The sequence below is a fragment of the Culex quinquefasciatus genome, chromosome 1, assembly GCF_015732765.1.
Source record: "Culex quinquefasciatus strain JHB chromosome 1, VPISU_Cqui_1.0_pri_paternal, whole genome shotgun sequence".
Taxonomy (NCBI): Eukaryota; Metazoa; Arthropoda; class Insecta; order Diptera; family Culicidae; genus Culex; species Culex quinquefasciatus.
In genome coordinates, this window is record NC_051861.1 from 100380150 (window position 1) to 100387409 (window position 7260).

Below are 7260 nucleotides of genomic sequence, written 5' to 3' on the forward strand. Positions count from 1 at the left end.
TTTAAGAGTGGATTGAAAGATGGGCTGCGAATCGATAACAACACCTACTCGGAATTGACCTCTCGGTAGCATTTCAATCATGCAATTAATCAGCCACTTTTGATGTACGCAAACCTGTGCTAGCAACTTTCCCATCTGCATGCATTCAGCGTTGTTTTTTCCAAGACGTTAAGACGCCCTGCGGCTCGGGAAACGCCTTATCCAAAATTTACCGGAAAACAGATAACAGTTCGAAAGCAACCTAAAAAATATCAATTTTCAACTGATTGAGTCGGATTGAGTAATGTTTTGAATTTCTGACAAAGAAAACTGTCATTGAAAAACGTAACGCCTCTGAAAATCCAGTGAACTAAGATAGCAAAAAATAGCTTCTCATGTTAGGTTTTTCCTGAAGGGGGGATGTACCACGATCAAGGGGTAGGACAGTGAGTAATTTTGAGAAATTATGAGTAGAATTGAGTAACATTGAGCCACTCAGAATTTCTGAAACTTCACAACCGACGTAACGAATTTTGACAGTGACATTTGAGAAAATGACAAATCACTCAAAACAAAAAAACAACGTTATGCAGCACTTTTGCATGAAATTAAATGATCAGCAGAGCAGGTTATATTTCATGTTTTCCGGTTCGGAATTTATGTAAAAATATTGGCCGACGTTGTCCGTCTGGCCAAGAAGCCGGCCATCATCTTCAACGAAATTGACGTCATTTCCACAAAACGTTTCTAGCAGTGCTGAAACCACCTCGTGGGAAGTGGAGAATTACCGTGTCTGTAGCGCAACAGAACCGGTGGCCTGCCGGTTGGAAGTGGTGGCGTGGGCTCGACTAGAACTCGTCCAGTTCGTCATAACCGCGGAAAGAGTTCCAACGAGCTGGATCAACACCACGAACTACAAAACCAGATGGACAGATTCGATCAGACAACAGACCGCCTCCGCTTACATCAACGCCGAGCAGCTACAGGATACGATCCGGAAGAGGATGAACTGCTTGAGTCAAATTTTGCAGACCCTGCAGCCAGACATGAACCTGTTGTCCGCGGAGGGCGACGGAACCAGTCTGTATCGATCCGAATCTGGAGGAGGGACGGATGATAACCAACCGTAAGAGGAAAACGCATGTTCAATCACAACTGGCCATCAAATGACATGTGGTTAGATTTGCTCTGCCCAAGCAACCGTCGAGCCTGAGTTTCACGATGTGCGTTCCCATTCCCTGCCGGAGTTGGCGGCCCCAAGGGAAGTTAACGTTGAGAAGTACGACGGTTCAATAATGTTGAGTACCCTCGTTTGAGTACTAGTCAAATGACAGCACAAATACATGTAACGCGCGTTCTCTAACTTACCTTAAATAAACGAGCTTGTGCTCTATTCGGCCGCTTTCAACGCTGAAACTCTAACTGATAACAGCTCGTCTTTTCCTGCTCCGCAAATCACAACTTTAACATCTTTCCCCGGTTATATTAAGTGGCGACGGGGATAAAGGTGTAATTTTTTTTACTACTTACGGTGGTTGGAAAAGCGCTTGGGCGTTTGAAAATTTAAGCGACCATTTTGTGGCTCGTTCTGTGGGGAGCGTTCGTTGAAGTTAGCGGAAATATCCGGCGGATTTGTGGTTCTGAGAGTGAGGTGAAGAATCAGCAGCACGCGGCAAGCATTCGGCATCGACGGAACAAATCGGGCGGCTATCGTGCGGTGAATTGCCGTGGGGATTTTTTTTTCTCTGGTTTCGGTGGCGTTTGGTGCTGAAATTGGTGCGCTATTTTGTGGTGAATCGGACGGCTATTGTGAGCAGCAAGCAACTTCGTGGTTTGGCGGCATTCCAGAGCGCAACGCTGACGGTGGATTCGGTGTGCTAATCGGGCGGAACCGGCAGGAGGAGAACAAAAGAGGGCGGAAAGGCGGTCGCTGGCGGAAATTTTTGGATCAAGTTCAAGGTCGGGACGCCATTTTGGACGCCCTGGTCGAAGACGCGGCGCGCGTTGGTCTTCTTTTGTTCGTTGGGTGCTGCATCACAAGGTAAGGGCGATTGGGGCCAAATAAGCTCTTTTTGCCATTTATATTTATAAAAAAAAGTGAAATTCCTAGGCAGTATCACCAAGGAATTTTTGTATCGACATTTGGTGTACTAACATTTGAACATTTTGCCGTGTGATCGTAAGTGTGTGTGATTCTTTTGTTCGTGAAGAACAAAAGGTCTAAATTTTATTCAAATTTTAAGAGAGTTCTTCTTTATTTCATTAGTGGGCCGAATAGCCAAGGTGGAGTTTCTGCTAATTCATTAGTGCAAACTTCAGTTCCGCGGACCGGAGAACTCCTGTGCTGGTGCGCGAGTCGCTGAACGAGTTTTGCAGCGAAGGTTGAGTTATTTTCGCTGGCAAAGGCCGGGAAGGAGATCGGTGAGTGAAAAGCTATTTTAAAGTGATCCCTGGATTTGCAGTAATTGAGATATTTGTGTTTTTCTTTTTATTTTTTTTTTCTTTGGGAAATTTGAAATTTGTTTTTTTTTACCTGATTTTTGATATCAAGACATGGGTTCGAACGGGTTAGCTACCTCTATTGAGATGTTTAGAAAGGGTACGTCATTTACGGACTGGTCCGATCGATTGGCCTATACCTTTCACGCAAATCAAGTTGCGGCTGATCGCCAAAAATCGCATTTCATGACGATTTGCGGACCGTTTCTTTTTTCTCAATTAAAGCTGCACTACGGCAAAGATGAGCTGGATAAAGCCACTTATGCTGATATTGTGTTAAAATTGAAACAAAAATTGGACAAAACGGAGCCGGACTTAGTCCAACGCTTTCGTTTTAGTCAGCGAAACCAGCAACCTGATGAATCCAATGAGGATTTCGTGCAGGCGGTCAAGATGCAGGCGGAATTCTGTGGTTTTGGGGCGTTTAAGGACGTGGCCATTATGGACAGGGTCCTGGCGGGTCTTCTTGACGGGAATCTCAAAGAGAATTTGCTGAAGGAGGAAGGTTTGACTTTGGACAAGATGGACAAGTTCATCACAACTTGGAACATAGCAAAACAAAACGTTAAAGCGTTAAACAATCAACCTGGAGGATCTCAATTGGGACAGTACAGTTACTTTACACCAGAACAGATTCATTACATTCAAAAGACAACAACACAAAGACAAGGGTCTTCACGGTACGGAAATTACAGACAAAATGATGGGTTGCAAGGGCAAAATTTTCCAGAAAGGCGAAACAATTCCAGATTTCAGCCTTATAAAAACTACAATTCTGATTCTCAAGTTTACACTAACCGAAGGTTCAATAACCAAACACAACAACAAAGGTATTTTGACAAAAGCTATGATAGGAGATATCCTCAGACTAGAATTTCGTGTGATTTTTTGTGGGAAAATGGGTCATTCTAAGCAAAATTGCTTCAAACTTGATTACTTTAACAGACAATTTGTGAATTTCATGGGTGAGAGTACTGCAGATGATTATTCCTGCAATGAAGGTGGTGAAATTGAGTACGCAAATGCGGAAATGTTCAACCAAATAGAAAACTTTCAAGATAATAACGACCAATGCATGAAAATTTTTACTGTTTTGAACACAACATATGTTAAGCTGGATGAAACACAAATAGAGGACCAAATGGTTGATTTTGAAGTTGATGATAGTTGCTTGTTGAATGACAGCAAATTTTCTATACCAATTGATGATGATAGTTATGCTGTCATTGAATTGAAAAGTTTGTTTACCCCGAATTGGGAGGATGATTCGATTTTGGATTTGAACGATTTGTTTGATAAAACTTGTTATAATATTGATGAAAATTGTGATAAGGCCCTGAATTGGGATGATAATTTGTTTTGTGGTTTTGGATTTTTACATGATGACAACATGGAAGGTGGTGAACAAGGTGGTGAATGCGAGAATGTAGGTTTTAATGAACTTTTAGCAGATGTCAGCGTGAGTTTTGAAGGTGCCCCAAATTGGGAAGAAAATGTTGTGTGTGGTTTGAATAATTTATTTTTGTTTGACGATGTTTTGGATATAAAACAAGATGTGATGTTGGAAAATAACGAGGGTTCGATTGAACATAATTTTGATATCAAAAGGAATATTTCAAGCAATGCGATAGCAGCAAATTTATATTATACCTCAAATTGGGAAGACAGTGACAATTTTGATTTGGAATGTTTATTTACCACTAATGTTAACTCAAATCAAGCAAATCTTGATAACTGTGAAAGTTCGGACAAAAAGCTGCTGATTGGCAATGATGGTTGTGGAATTGAGTGTTGTATTGATGATGTTCAGAATTTGATTTTAACCCCAATTTGGGGAATGTTTCAAGAAAGTTCGGAAAGTGTTTGTTTTGAAAAAGTATTATTTGACGAAGTTTCTGAGATGTCAGGGCGAAAAGGTAGTAGTTTGAGTTTAAAGCTATGTAAATCTAATTTGAAAACGAGTATGATATGCAAAACATTGAATTGATGATAATATTTTTGATTATGATTGCTATAATTGTTTGCCAAAATGGGTTTAAAGCTATACAAAATTCGTTGTTTCTGTACGAACTGATGACTGAAATTTTGACGAGCATTGCAAATTTGCAATTTATTTTGATTTTGAGTAAAGGATATGCTAAAAAGTTAGACAATCGCTTTGTTGACGATTTTTGTGGTCGGCATGATCAAAAATTTGTGGACGATTGCTGGTTGTTAAATGACAAAGTTGGCAAACCGCTATATTTACAAAGCGGGAAATTGAAATGTTTACAAGTCATCTATGCCAAATCATTAAATCTGTTTTTGGAAAGTCATATTTGGTACACAATTGAGAAACAACAAGTGTTGGACAGGAATCTTATTAAAAGCATCAAACCAAAGCTGTTGGTTTGTTTGCTTGAATGTAATTGTTTGCTGGACAGTTTGGCAATAGTCATTGTGTTATTCATATTTTTGAGATTAGTTTTCTCAATTTGTTTGCTAAGAAACCTTATTCGCGGGCTGATGAAAGTGACGAATGGAGAATTCCATAATTTTAGTTTGTTGGTCATTTGTTCAATTCAGTTCATTAATTTTATTCAAGACGATGATTGTCTGTCATGGAAATTTAGTTTAATTTCAAATAGTTGTGTGTGCAATGGTACATTGAATGAAAAGCAAATTATAAACAAGTTAAACTATAGCATACCTAAAACTAAAACTTTTCAAGAGAAGTGTTTGACAGATGATCAGATAGTAGATGTGGAAACTCAATGGTTTCAATGGAAACTTTTTAGGGTGGTGAATGAGGTAGTCTCTTTAACTTGGGACATACCTAGCATATATTTTCATAAAATAGATCAAAATATCTTGATTCCATGCATTGTTTGCATTAATTCTCAATCAAAAATCCACAATAGTGATGAATTACTTGTTGTTTCAAGGTCCATTGGCTTTGTTCACAGGCTGATATGCTGGATTTCTGTCCTGAGTTTTAGAGTTGTTATTACAGTTTTCATTATAAATTTCCTAAAACAATTTTATTTGTATTTTAAACAGATACTCATTCAACACGGTTCCCAGTGTAGCGAAGACAAGAAAGCGCGATGGCGGCTAGTAGCACGAACCGTCGTGTTGTGGACTCGAAGGAGATGTGCTGTTCGTGATGACTGGCAATCAAAGAGGTTGCTGGTGGAGTGGAGCAAACGAAATGACCTTCTACTGAAGACGAAATGCGAAACGACATGGAGATTTCGAACGAGGACACGTGTGGTGCTGGATGCGGCAGATACCGTCCGTTTAGGGGTGTCTCTGAACGGAAAGGAACAAAACGTAAAAAACGCAAAAAGTGACTATTTTAAATTCCTGAACAATATTTTCATTCGAATAGTACAAAAAGTTGTATTAGATTTTTGGTTGATTCATAACCTTGCTTTATATACATTACTTTGTTATCATTTCATTAATGAGTTCGATTAACTTTAGTTTTAAGCAAAGGGGGAAGGACTGTTGAGTACCCTCGTTTGAGTACTAGTCAAATGACAGCACAAATACATGTAACGCGCGTTCTCTAACTTACCTTAAATAAACGAGCTTGTGCTCTATTCGGCCGCTTTCAACGCTGAAACTCTAACTGATAACAGCTCGTCTTTTCCTGCTCCGCAAATCACAACTTTAACATCTTTCCCCGGTTATATTAAATAAGAGCCGGAACTACACCCGAGGTGAAACCAGAACAGATTACATCAAGCCCCCAATCGAGTAATTCCTCAAGAGCAAGCAATTCCTCAACTCGTTGTAGCGCAGGGCAACGTTGCCCCTCACTGGAAGAAGTCGGCCTGTGACAACAGAGTTGTGCCTAATTTCAGCAAGGTGAGCTCAGAGGACATCGGCGCCTTGTAGGAGTGTCTGCGCAAGCCGATTTTCCTGCCGACAGAACGGAACAGACTAAGAGCAGCTTTCTTTGCCCGCCTGGTTTGATCAACCGGTGCGTGGTTCCATCATTATCAATCGATTTAAAAACGACCGCGTTTTGTTTTAACAATTAAATAAGAAAAAATAAATTAAAAAAAAAAACCTGAGCGAACATGGTATGCCCTTTAAACTGTTTAAAGCCGTGGTTTTAGATAAATAAAATTTAAGAAATTAAGACTCGTGACTGCTTCGGAGTGATGACGTGTTCCGGCGGATTGCCGATTCATTTTACGGAACCGCGCAAAGCTGTTAAGATTAGCAAATTCTAGATACTTTCAATGCAGAAACCGGCCTTGGATAATCAGTTGTCTCTCCTCCAACTGTTTCAAGGAAGCCATTCCGGAGATGTGCAGATAAATCTCCCAGTAAAGCGGTGAAATGAGGTCAACAGCTTCAACGAGCATGAAGCCGGTACACCAAATCTAGAACCGCCACGTTGTCGTAGTGAACACGTACAATAACTGAGGTTTTCTCTCTTGCAGCACCCTCCGTAACAGAATCCGGAACAGTAGGAATGGTCTCTTCCTTTTTCTGATGGACGATGGCCAAATGTGGGAACTTTCCCAGCATCGCAGCGTGAAAAAAAATCTTATTTGTTTGTAAACACGTTCGTCTGTCAAAGCATATTCAAAAATTCCGAAACTTAGCGAGACAAGAAAATCAAGAGGAGCATTGAGTAACTTTGAGCCACATTGAGTAACTTTGAGAAATTGAGTCACTCAGTTTCTCTCTGTCCTACCCCTTGACCACGATGTACCGCGTAACGCAACCATAAATTAAATACTAGTGCTCCCTCTGGATTACTCTGTGGTAGAATCGTTCAGTGGA

General features: G+C 40.4%; 1 long non-coding RNA gene across 1 annotated transcript; it reads left to right on the forward strand.

Moving 5' to 3' along the window:
- The first annotated feature begins 1967 nt into the window (after positions 1-1967).
- On the forward strand, positions 1968-6062 carry LOC119765589. Its single transcript, XR_005276834.1, has 3 exons — positions 1968-2020; positions 2246-2400; positions 5518-6062. It is a non-coding gene; the product is annotated as an uncharacterized LOC119765589 (long non-coding RNA).
- The last annotated feature ends 1198 nt before the right edge of the window (positions 6063-7260 follow it).